The sequence below is a fragment of the Corvus hawaiiensis genome, chromosome 2, assembly GCF_020740725.1.
Source record: "Corvus hawaiiensis isolate bCorHaw1 chromosome 2, bCorHaw1.pri.cur, whole genome shotgun sequence".
NCBI lineage: Eukaryota > Metazoa > Chordata > Aves > Passeriformes > Corvidae > Corvus > Corvus hawaiiensis.
Window position 1 is genome coordinate 9,942,452 of NC_063214.1, and position 13,346 is coordinate 9,955,797.

Consider the following 13,346-nt stretch of genomic DNA (forward strand, 5'->3'; position numbering starts at 1 on the left):
GAAATGGGCAAAAACTATCACCAGGAAAATGCCAGTCTGAATCTATCTTGGAGCCAAGTTTGGAAGATAAATTATTATCTAGCATTAGATAATTCCACCAAGCATTAATCTTCATGACATTTTTATTGCACTCTGCATTAGTTAGAAACTTTACATAAAATTAGTATTGCTATGTTCAGTATTAGGGCTTTATTAATAATATCATTCACTTTGTCCTTGATCTAGAGCAATAAGATAAAATTAAGGTATCAGACATCAGTTATCAATACATGACAGCTCAGGTTTATCATGCCTTTAACTATGTGAGCAACACATTTTACTTTTTGCTGATTTGGAAATTTCCTTTTACATACAGTTCTTCCCTAGAGCAACAATCCCTTAGGGAACTGTAAGCATGTTGGTAGGATCTCACACTATGCAATTGCAAACAATAAAAAATATATTCAAGCTCTGGTAGGTGACATTTATTGAAGAGGCACATTAAAGCAGATTTACCAATTTCACAGAAATACAACAGAATGATTCATTAAGGGTGGGCAATAACATTTTCTCTTTCTTAAAAGAAATTAGAAACAATTCAATTGTGCTTTGTCCATTTCTTTGTTTCTACTGTTGAAATAATTCTAGAACTATGAGGATGTATAAAACTTAATACAATGTACTCCAACATGCAGTGAACATCTATTCTCAAGGCATTTAGATTGATTATACTCAGAAAAGCATTTTCAGTTAAATTGTTATTATCCTGCAGAAGTCATGCTTAACAAAATGTTTTAGGCTCTGATCCAAAGCTCACTAGGGTACAACAGGAGACTTCATGTTGTATAAAATATCTTTGGTTCCCAAACCAGGAAAACACTGTTTTTCAGCATAGATACTTTACCCATTAAATTTTCTTTTTAAATTGTTTTCAACACCATTTCTTTTCAATATAATACATTAAGTCACCTTGAATCTAGACTTGGCTTCCGATTCACATGTATCAGTGAAATAGGAACATGAAACTAAAGCCAGGTCTAGACTTTAGGAGGTTTCAGTACTATTTCTCACTGTATACACAGTCATGATGTAATTTTAGGACTCATTTACTGTCGCTTTGTTATGCAGTAAAGGCCTTGTATTCTTGTACAGCAAACTCATTGAAATCTTATGGAAGAGCACCTTTAAATGTTTGGATGAATAAGGATGTAATGCAAAAAATCAGAGGAATGTTGTCAGGCTCTATGAGCATTTTTAGATGCTTTGGGAATGTGAAACATAACTTTTTTGTGCACATAATGTACATTGCTATTGATTCCTTTATAAAGTTAGGTTTGTAGCGAGTTAGGTTTGTAGAGAGAGCACTGTGTGCTAAGAGACTTCAAAGCATCTTAATTCAGAGATCCCATATGTTGAAATATTTAAACTTCTGTTAGGTCTAACTAAAGCTCACAACATCAATTAGAGCATTACTAGCAATTCCAAGAACAAAGAGCAGTCAAGACCTCTTTTCACACTCACGACAATACAACTTCTTTCTATATTTAGCAGGTCCAGTCTATTAATCAGCAAGAAATAGTTTTAAAAAGATGAATTTGAGGCTTACCATTCTGTTAGAGTTAACATAAAAACATATAATACCCATTTCCTTAGGAGTTACACTTAATTGTATGTATATGCCATACCTCAGGTTTAACTGATTAATAAGTGATATGCCAAGGGGAAGAGTAAGTAGATGCCATGGTAAACTTTAGAAACTTGTAGGGATAATTTTTTTGCCAGAATAGTGCCATTGGTGGTGGGGGCATGTATTTATGATGTTAGAGAACTTAATATGCACTTTCTGGAGAACTACAGATCTATTAAAACTACATTCAACAGCCCCATGCAGCTGAAGAACATTTCTTCTAGAAATTGCTCACAAATTATGTCATTTTGCATGCTGTGCTACATTAGTCAATGGCAAATAAAAATCACTGTTTTCATAAGACAGAAAAGGCAAATTGTCCCCCTTAAAAATCTCAAGAATATGACAACATTATCCCACAATGATGGAGCAGTTATTTGTCTTTGGCGACCGCAGAGTTGCAGACAAGAGCAAATGCTTATTTTCCTGACATGAGGCCAGCTCTAGGAGACTGAAAATATAAATTTGTATTCAGCTCCTGTACGATGAGAAAACTAAGATCAGTTGTAAAATAAATACGAATTGGATATCGAAATCAGGGCTATAAAGCTGGGCAACAATTAGCAATCTATGTAATTGATTTTTTTTTCCATACAACAGATAACATCCCTGCGTTTCACTTAATGCTGCCGAGAGCAAAACAGACAGGCAGCAGGACTGTATGTGAGTGAGGGGCTGCTTGAACTGGGATGCAGGCAGGCTGGGACAGGGAGCTCCTGCGTGCTGTGGGCTGCAGCTGACTCACTCTGTTTCCTGTCACGGATGTGCTGGTGCCGGCATGCCAGCCAGCTGCCTCGGAGGCTCCGGCAGCCTTTATCCCTGCACCTGCCAATCACACACATTGTGCCAAGGCTGCTGGGCGGAGGAGCCAGCTGCATGGCATGCCAGGACGCAGGGCGGTGGGTACAGCCAGCAGCTCCCACTCGGGTCACCAAACGGAGGCTGGCGTAAACATGGCACTGTCATGGTCCACTTAACAATTACTTCAAGGACAGGTTCATCTCTCCCAGTCTGCTTCTCCATACTTTTGGACCACCCTGACAGAATGTGCCATCTAGCAATTAGATTCATACATAGATGGACCCGTGGGGTGTTGCAACCATCTGCTGTCCGGCAGTATTGATACGCTGCCCCTCAGTCATCTGTTCCACCCGCACTGTCCCCAGAAGTCACCACGGTTCAGTGAAGAGCTTTGGCAGATGAAGAAGACAGGAAGGAGAAAGGAGGAAAACTGGCTTCTAGCCTGACCCACAGCAGCACAAACAAAATAACAAGGAGTGAAGAGTGAACATCTTTTCAATTTCTCAAGCATCCACCTGCTCAGCCTTCAACACTGCCTTGTCTCCTCTCTGTCCTACAGCCTCATATCCCCATAGCAAGATGCTTTCACCTCATTTTCTGTGGAAGTTCACTCTCATCTGGATTAGTGCTACTGAACACTTGGGAATGAGGATCAGGATCCTCTCTGCTAATACCAATCACAGAGAATGTTTACCAGGCTCATGGATTGATGATGGAATGGCAGAAAACCAGGGTGCAGTGGTTGAATTGCTCCTTAACATTGCCAGTGCATGAAGGCAATGTCTTCAAAACATGTGCAGTGTCAAGAAACAATCTGTGACATATTGCCTCAATATTGCTGACTCCTAGCCAATTAATGCAACATTGAGCTAAAATCACAGGGCGTCAGACATCAGTTTCACATGTTTATGGACATCTAATTGATTTTAAGTATTTCTCTTTGTTAAACATTCAGAGGTGCTTAACCTTTCAGTTCAGCTTAGACTTCAGCCATCAGACTGAACGGGGAGAGCTCTTTTAAACAGCCAGTCAGTCTGTGCCAGAAATAAACCAGCCACTTTTGGGCACCACGTTACATAATTTCTGTTCTACAAGTAATAGAGCAGTTCTGCCTCTAATTAAGTGAAAAGGAAGGGGCTGGCAGGGGACTGGCAAGGAAAAAAGAAAGAGAGAAACAAGAGGCACATGAGAAAACACTGCTGGTGAGGAAATTCTAATAGAAATTGGGTGATTTTGAGTGAAATCTGGCAGTCTCTGGCACATATGAATGCATTCATTGTTGCTAGTTTTGATTAATGACAGTTGTACAATAGTGTGCTGACAGTCACTGCCATACAGACACAATTTTTTTTGATATGAAACACTGCTGAAAATGCAACCCAATCAGATTTGGCCCCTGAACAACATGTGCTATCATCACTGTACCGTGAATTGAGATTGATTGGTAACCAGCTGTGACAAAGTGGGAAAAAGAGCCTTGTCTTTTTCAAGAAAAGAAAAGAAGAAAAATAAAAAACTGAATTGTGTCAAAACCATTACCATCTGCTCAGCCAAACAGCAAATAAAACAAAACACGTTAACTGTTTTTAAGTATCACAAGTTAATGTACTGAGGTTGAATTAATGTATTAACTTAAACATCTAAGAATAAACTTGAATTGAACTGGTTTTGTCACAGTTGGAATTTTTCTCCCCACATTTAAAAGTCTATCTGTTCATACTCAGCCATCAATCTTCCTCATGACTATCAAATAAAAAAAATGAAAAGTAAACAAAAATTTACTGAAGCTAGAGAGATTTAACAATTTTTTTTTTTTTGCATTTAATATAAATTTTCCACAGTGTTTCCCAGAACCCCTAGTTTCCACATTTTCAAAACTGTGCGTGCAGCTATGCATAAAAATAAATGCACCTCTTTTGTTTTTAACATGCACAGATAGCAAAAATGCATCTGCAGCTGGAGTCATTAAATTCCTAAATATCCAAGTAGGCCTAACTGGTAATATAAGGATGTACTTGCTTTAGCAGTGTATTTTCAACTTCACAGAATACACTGCTGAACTCAACAAATTCAACTGAAAAAGTATTATTTCTTGCTAAAGGGATATTGCAAAAGGAAAAAGTCACATCTGAACTGTTAAAGACTGATGCCAATGGCCTCAAAACATTTTTATTCATTTATACCAGGTATATATTTTCATCTAAAACATTCTCATAAATAAAGAATATTACATAATAAATTAGAATCTTTGCATGTACACATTGTAGGGTTGCTTTTTTTTTTTTAGAGATGGCACAAAAATGACTTTGCTCTATTTTCCTTTGCCTGTTTGCCAGACTGTTTTGCAGAACACGCACAAAGCTCCAAGATTGCTCACAACATCGATGATTAGGAAGCCCAAATAGAGAGATGCTACTGGCCAAAACCAGGGTAAACAGGAGATAGTTAAGGAGGCTTAAGCTTCTGTCTCCACTTCTCTTTTGTGGTGCTGGCTCTTCAGCTCTCAGCATAGTGCCACAGCTTTTCTCTGGCTCCTGCACTCCCTGTGCCAGATGGAGGGAGCCAGAGGGAAGCTGCAGTGAGATGGGAAGAGTGAGCTGTTACCTGCTTCAGGCTGGTGTGATCCAGCAGCAGAAGGGAGAGCCTCCATGCCCGCTGGCAATGCATATCTGACACAAGCTGAGTTTTTTTCACTTCCATCCCATGCATTGATATGTGGAAGAAGAGAGAAGCCCAAACCTATATGAGTAACAGCTTTCTGAGGGAAAGATAAAGGAGTGTCAGGTTTTCCTTCTCTAGCAAAACCTGGATCAGTGGCAGCTATGGATATATTTGTGTACACTGGTCTCAAACTCTGTTGTGACCCTGAAATCAAGGCTGCTTTTTGCTGTATGGCTCTAAGACAGTGCATACAGCCATGATAAATTGAGCTACTAGGGAGCTATCTCCAAGGTGCTGACAGGATGGCTACTCCTCACATCTATATGTCCAGATTCCCATTTGTTTTTTGGCTCTGCCATTGATGCCAGAGAAAGGTAGAACACAATGTGACATTACCTTGAACTTCTTTGTGTGAGACATATATGCAAGCAGTCATATAAAAGGGTTTCTATATTCGATATTTCCTTATTCTGTACAACAAACCAGGAAAAGAGCTGTGTGACACAGGCCACTATTCACTATTGTGATTTTTCTTCAATTATGCTGATGCAGGTTCTGCTTTAGTCCAAAACCTCTTGTGGGTTGTGATCAGCAGATTATTTCTATCGGTTAGAGTAGACACTCTCAACTGCAATAATATAAAACAGAAACCCACACTGCACCATGTTTGAAAGCAAGGCATTCAATAAAATGTTCTAAATCTTATAAAATATGTGTACAGCTGTTACAGTTACTGGGCCAACATTGGGAAACCATACCTGTGTCCAAGGAAACGGTGTTTTCCAAATTATCTGGAAATATTACACTCCACAGCACTGCTCTTACATGCAAACAGACAGGTACGATCACACATAAAAATGTGTAGTCTCTTACAAAATCAGGAGCCATGTGCTCAGAAGAGAATCAAGACAGAAAACTGAGACTAGTTTTTGATTCTCTTTGAAATAATTTGGAAACAAACAGCAGTTAAGAACAAAACATAAGTCTGGGAATCAACGACTTGGTAAATCCTATCTAAACTTATGCAGGTTCCATCCTTTACCTCTACATCTCTGTTTGCACATGGAAGTGTACTCATAGGGAATTACCACATGATAATTACCCAAAATGGGCTTCTGATTTGATTTTAGTTCCAGACAGAGCTCCACATTTCAGAAACTGGAGCATTAGTGGAAGTATGATCTAAGAGACCGTGTAATGACTTGGCGTGGCGACCTATCCCCCCGTCACCAGGAGTAGTCTTCTCCCTCACAGATGAGACACATTTGTCAGGCACTGGGGGAGATTTATGTTATCAGTGCCTGTGTCATAAATTCATCCCTCAGAAAGGTACCCTTGATGCTCAGAGTTATCTGGTTTTGTCCATTTCAGTTTATGAAAAAGTGAAACATTACTGCAAGGACTGGAACAAAACAAGAAGATCTGAGCCCAAATTCATGCACTTGCTAAACTTGGCTTATTGCATTTTTTTAACATGAGCATGCAGATCATGAGTAGTTTGAAATAAACAGAATTTGTGTTTGCTTGTTTATTACTATTTGCCTTAAGCATATGAGAGATTACTATAAACTTGTCAGAGAAATGAAATATTTCCTAATCTGTATTTTGAATCAGTAACCAACCTTGAAGTGGTAATTAAAGATGAAGTCATGTTAATGTTTTAATGAAAGTGCCTTCAACACTGCAGTTGGGCCAGAAGTCATATTCTTAAAAAGTACATTTTGCCAGTTAAGCAATTATCAACATCAAACTTACTGATAAGAACTTGAAATAATTTTTAGGCTTAAAACTTTACCACTGAAGTGTTTTCACTGACAGTGTAAGTTAATTGGTTTTTAACTGAGATGACAACTTCTGTATCCCATGAAGAGATGGAATGAGTTAAAGCAGAAGACATCCTTGCAGGCCAGACATTCCAGTAGCATCAGTGGTTAGAGCTCTTGAATCTTACACCTACTTGAATATAACTACCAGCTTCCTCCTCCCTGCTTTCCTGAGGGTTTCATGCAAAAAAAAATATATATATATATACTTAATGATTTTTACTTTTTAATTCTATGGTTTTAGTAGTCAATAAACTGATAATAGTGAGCTTAAACTGTTTGATATCCATATACTTTACAAGAAAGAAGGCTACCTTAATATTCTAAAATTTATAAATACAGTATACAAACCACGTGATTACTAAGCTTTTACTTAGTGTACTTTGCTTTTTTTGATACTAAAGAAATATTTAAGCACTAGAAGGAGTTTTTTTTGAGTGAAATTCTACATTAAATTTTACTGTGTCCCCTTCCTGCAAGACTATTTTTTCACTGCAGCCTCAGATAAATGCATGTTTGAGGCTGCTACAACTGGCATTAAATATTGTTTCTGAACTCTTCTAGTGACTTCATTAATTCTCCGAAATTTAACTGTTTCAGGATGCAGAATAAGAAAGAATGAAAAGAAATAAGAACATTCTCCTGTGACAATACTATTTCTAGTACACTGTCAGTGATCTCTTCATAGATCACCAATAGTTCACACAGCATAAAGAGAAAACATGCAGGCAGGAGTGCTAGTTGACACAATTCCTTTATGGTTGCTGTCCACGGAGTTGTAAAGCTATTTTTCCAACCCTGACCCTTATGTAAGCAACTGGAGACTGTTTTCATGAATCTGCAAGCAGACTGGCTGAAACAATAGCTCTTCTTCAGCTCTGTGGTGAGAACTGACACTTAACATGAAGCCAATTTAAATGTCAATGTTATTAACTGTTTCTCTGCTGATCAGTCTAGCAGAGCCACACATCTACTACTTTTGCTCACAGCATTTAATATTTCAGACAAATGGAATGGCAGGCAACTCCTGAGTTAGACTATAAACCTCTGGGGTAACTGCGGGACGATGCAATTATAGGACTTTATTCAATGTCAGGTTTTGAGGGATTTAAAATGTAGAAAATGCTCTCATTTACACATTCACTTGGGCATGTGCTCCTCATACAACTGTAAGGAATATGTTTCCACTTACAGAACAGGAAGGGATCAGTGACAGGCAAAACAGCAATCAGAGAAAAAGGATACTCAACCAGAAGTGCAACAGGAGGGGGTACCCCACCACCACTGAGGTACATCATCTTGATCCCATATACACAAAAATTAACCAATTCCTGCATCCATTTAACCCCTCATCACCTCTCTATCTCTAAATGACATCTCTGATTTTACAGAAGTTTCCTCAAATGGTTCAACATAACAGCTGAAAAGATGCTTATGCTGCACTTGGCTTGAGATCTGCGGGTGGTCACTTGTGCCCCATGGACTCTGCAAGTTACAGAGCAGCTCTCTCTGTGTCAGACATCTACAACAACATCCTCTGCAAACCTCCTCTGCTGCCTCCAGATGTATGTAAGGATACAAATACCACATTAAACCTCTTTCTTTCACTGTCTCCTTTTGACAAGCTATTAAGAACATCCAATCTTCTCCCCTATGCTCCTCATAAAGGGACTTAATCTCTCCTTAACGCTTTAGCTTCAGGAAAAAAAAGATGGGCATGTGAATCATACAGGATCTAACCAGAAATGACAAATAGCACATGTAATATAGCTAATATGAAAAACATCCTTTTCCCCCGACTCTTTATTTAAAACTGTTAATTGTTATTAATTGCAATAGAAATTTGCTGATGTAACCAAAGATTATATTCATTACATTACTAAAACACACTCTTTAATTAATTTTCAATACACATTAGACTGCATTTTGTTACAATCTGCACAGATATTAACTCGAACAAAGCACATAGCACTGTAGTGTTATTAACTCATATTTCATTGAAAGGTCATTCTCCCCTTGGTTGTATCTAGAGGGGGCTGGAGTTAAATACCTCACTATCCTATCCACAGAATGTAAATGGAATTACGGAGCACCACTCTCTATTCTTAAAAATTACTGTCTCTCTTGCTTACAGAGCCTTATCTTGTGGTCATGATGTGGTGGGTAGGTGCAAGGTGCCCACCAAAGCTCTCATGAGAGAGCAACAGCTCTGCAGACATGAAGGTCAGTGAAGAAGGAGGAGAGGAGGTACTCCAGGCACAGGAGCAGACTATTCTCCCTGAGGAGGAAGCAGTGGTAGAGACAAGGTGTGATGAACTGACCACAACCCCTGTTCTCTGTCCCCTTGCACCCCACGAGGGAGCAGGTGAAGAAAATTGGGGGGAAACTAGAGCCCAGGAAGAAGGAGGGGGGAGGGTGTTTATAAGATTTGGTTCTGTTTCTCATTATCCTATTTCGATTCCATTGATAATAAACTGAACTAATTTTTCACCAAATTGAGTCTGTTTTGCCCATGACAGTAACTGGTGAATGATGTCTCCCCATTCCTGTCTTGATCCATGAGCCATTCATTACATTTTCTGCCCCCTGTCCAGCTGAGGAGGGAATAACAGAAAGGCTTTGGGGGACACTTGACATCCAGCCAGGGTCAGCCCACCACAATGAAGAAATACAAATGCAAAGCTTCTCTGGCTATCAAGCTCTTTCTGGTCTCCTCTTAAAAAATCCAGCTTTTCTTAGTTCATTAGGTTTGCTGTCGGTTGTGTTTAAAGCCATTTCCAAGACTTGCATCTGGAACACAGTAAGATATTTTTAAAATGTCACGTTATACTCTTAGTTTTGAGCTCACGAGAAGCCATGGGGGAAAGCAGAGAAATTATAGGTGAGCTTTTCCAGTAAGTTCTAGCAGAAGTGTGACAGACAGCATTTCTGCCCAGACTATGCATATGCATTAAAAAAAAAAGCGGCCAGTTTTAAAAACATAGCAAAACTAACACCTACAGAGGCTTGTACTGTTGCAGCTAACACATATCTTAGAATACATTAACTCTGTGCTCTAAGAATGCTTATTCCCAAATAATTTTTAATGAACGTTCCTAATCTTCAGCAAATAAGGAAGCTTACTGCGCTGTTTATGCTTTTCATTGCTGTGTGTCACTGCTCTGCTTCATTTAATAACCTACAATCTCTTAACACTTAGCAATATACCTTGTGTAAACTACACACCACTTTCCTTCTGAGGCATCACTCTTGGTTTTTCTGCCCACACTCCCATTGTGTGGGTGGCGCATAAAACAAACACCTCTTCCTGCTGGTGCAGTTGCCACTTTTCATCTCTAGTACAATATCCATCTAATCAGACAGTGCCTGTAAATGCAACTTAAAAGAGCAGGTTGTAATTTCATTAAAGATGTATTTACTGAACTAAAACAGCTGTTCTGGGCTGGAATGCAAAAAAAGGCCTATGTGATTGCTACTCAGTCATTTTTAAGGCAACTGAAAAATATATTTGCTGAGCTAACCTCACTCTCCCGAAGAGCTGGCACTGCTAACTTCTTCTGTATAAAAGGTTTAAACAGTTATTATAGTGTGTCATAAATTTTGACTTGTAATTGAAAATCTCTTCACTTCCTAAAAAAAAAAAGTACTTATTACTTGCTATATAATTACAGACCATGCAGCTGCTCTCCTCAGCTTCGCTAGAAAATTTGAAGACATGAAACACTGTACAAACCTTATTCAAAGGTTATTAAATTGCTAGTCATAGATCTGCCACTCTCATACTGTAGGCTCTCAATAATGTCATTTTCTTCCTGTTACCAGGACTAAAAAGTAGATGAATAAAAAGTTGATCCAGGCCATATTGCATTCCCTACCACACAGGAGACCATCAGATCCGTGGAAGCAAAGTATAATCTCTATTTTGGCTGAGAAGACATCAAAGGGAAAGATACTCGAACATGTGTCTGGAAAAAAATTTCAACGCATAAGGACAAATTTTATTTTATTTTCAGTACGCCCTAATCATTATGCATGGCCACACTTGTCTGAGACACTTTAGCACAATCTTTGTGCCATTTCCTTGTGTCACTTATAATGAAGAAACTCTACTCATGAAATAGTGAACCTCATACTGCAGCCAAAGGCATAGGACTCGTGACCCCACAACATCCTGTTCACCTCCAGTAGTTTGACATGAGTCATACTTGATTAACTATTCCCCGGCCTTTGTGTACTGGGGAGGCTGTGGTGTGAAGCTGAATTTTTTTGAGCAATTAAAATAAAATATACACCATGTGCCTCTACCTTTGATTCACAATACATTTCAGTCTTGGGTCACTGGTTTGAAGTGGACAGCTTCTGGAAAAAGGCTTTACATACCACTGACTTCACACGGGATTTTGATTCTCCCTGTTGGTGCAGTATCAACATTTAAATCAGCAACATATCAATTCGCTGAGACCAATTTAGGCTCTAACAAGAATTTTAAAGACTGCAGAATATCATAAATTTATTATCACAGTGGTGCAAAAGAACTATGAAAACAGTTATCATACATAAGTCACACTACTGTTTTCACCTAGTATTTATCATTTTTTAATTCCAGCCCAGTCACACACAGAGGAGCTCCATGATATATACGGCAGTCTGAAAAGTCAGATTCACAGGATGCTGGACAAATAACTTCCTTTGACTACTAGTGAGGACAATGTTTCCCAGGCATTTTAAAAACTACTACTCAAAGAACCACTTTAAGGTTTTAAATTCAAAATACAGACTATCACAGTTGGTTTAGATCATCAGTTCAAAACAACTGAAATTGGGAATGAAGTTTTGCACCTTCAGAACAAACTACCTATTTTCAGATTTAAAGCATGGTTATTCATATACTCCTGGGTAATTACACAGACAATTTGACAAATAGCCAAATTATTTTCTTAAAAAGAGTCATGTTTTCAAACATAATGCTTTCTTTAGAAGTTGGGGTTTTTTTTCATTTAATCCAATTGCAACTGGAGTTGCTTAGAGTCCATCAGGGACCTTTATAATTAGGACTTAGCCTGAAATTATTTTCCAATTATTACTCAACACACCAGTCAGTGCAGCAATACAGTTCATATTTGCCACCAGAAATCACTGTGATTACTTTTCTCTTTGCTTTCAAATGGGTCACTAAAAAACCTAAAAGTAAGTTAGGTGGAAAAACAGACAAGTATTTCTTAAAGACTATGGATCCACTACCACTGATTCTGGCATTCACCAGAAGCAAATTACAGAAACAAAATGCACACAAAAATTCAGTTTGTTCTACTTTGCTGTCACTGAACTAGACACTTTTGAAAGCTGAATTAACAATAGACACCTTTTAAAATCTGCAGTAATTGTTGAAACAGGTATGTACTATAAATTGTCTGGCAACCTAGGGATGAAGCCAAAATGAAATTATTGAAAAAATGAAAACAGACAGTTGTGCAAAGAACATTGTTAGCTGTAGAAGCAGGAAATTGATATTGAAAGTTTTAAGACAAATAGCTCACAGATTTGCTCAGAAGTATTTATGCTTGTAGGAAGAATAACAAAGGGAAATCCTTGAGGGCTTTATACTTCACTGTAGATGTTAAAATGCTTAAAATATATGAGCTCAGAGGATGAAAGCTAATTTGTCTTTTACCTCAAAAAAAAAAAAACAACTCTCATTTCAATAAGGAGGAACCATTTTGACATTCTTTTCTTAATTTTCCTATCCATCCATTCATTCAGACTGTACCTGGGCAAATTTCTTTGCTGGTATTAAAAAATACAGACAAAAACCCAATAGCTCTTGTTTTTCAGGTTTTAAGTTTATCTTCCTTGAGTAAGCGTCATGCAGCATGGCTTGGAAATTTCCACTTTTTGGACAGTGACAATATGCTCACATATTGTGCTATATAAATAAAAAAATTATAGAATAGAAAGCATACAATGCTGACTATCAGAGGCGTTTGCCTCTGAAGTGCAGATGTTGGAGAAAAGAAGGGATAAAGTCACCAAAAATGTCTAACAGAAGAGCAATCTAACCAAAGATATGTGGGTTCATCATCTACTGCTTCTGCTTATGAGACCTAGAAGCAGACATGATTTAAAACAACAGAAGTAGCACAAAAGCAAGAATAAATCCCAGAAATGCAATGTATTTACTGTGGACTACTCTACAATGCATAGTTAAAGAGCACACAAATAGAAAAATCCACCCTGACATCCAGAAGTCTTCTCTTGAAAATAATATTTTATGTGTTACATTCATACACATCTGTCACTATAATTAGCAAAACAGCTATGTCACTTTTTAATTTGTTTTAAATTGCAAGAAAATTAATTTTTTTTTAAAAGTACATATATATATATACACACACATA

General features: G+C 38.0%; 1 protein-coding gene across 12 annotated transcripts in view; it reads right to left on the minus strand.

Annotated features, from left to right (window-relative positions):
- The window catches only part of ROBO2 (roundabout guidance receptor 2), a 1,061,828-nt gene that overhangs the window by 121,369 nt on the left and 927,113 nt on the right, over positions 1-13,346 (minus strand). The gene's annotated exons all lie outside the window — the stretch shown is intronic.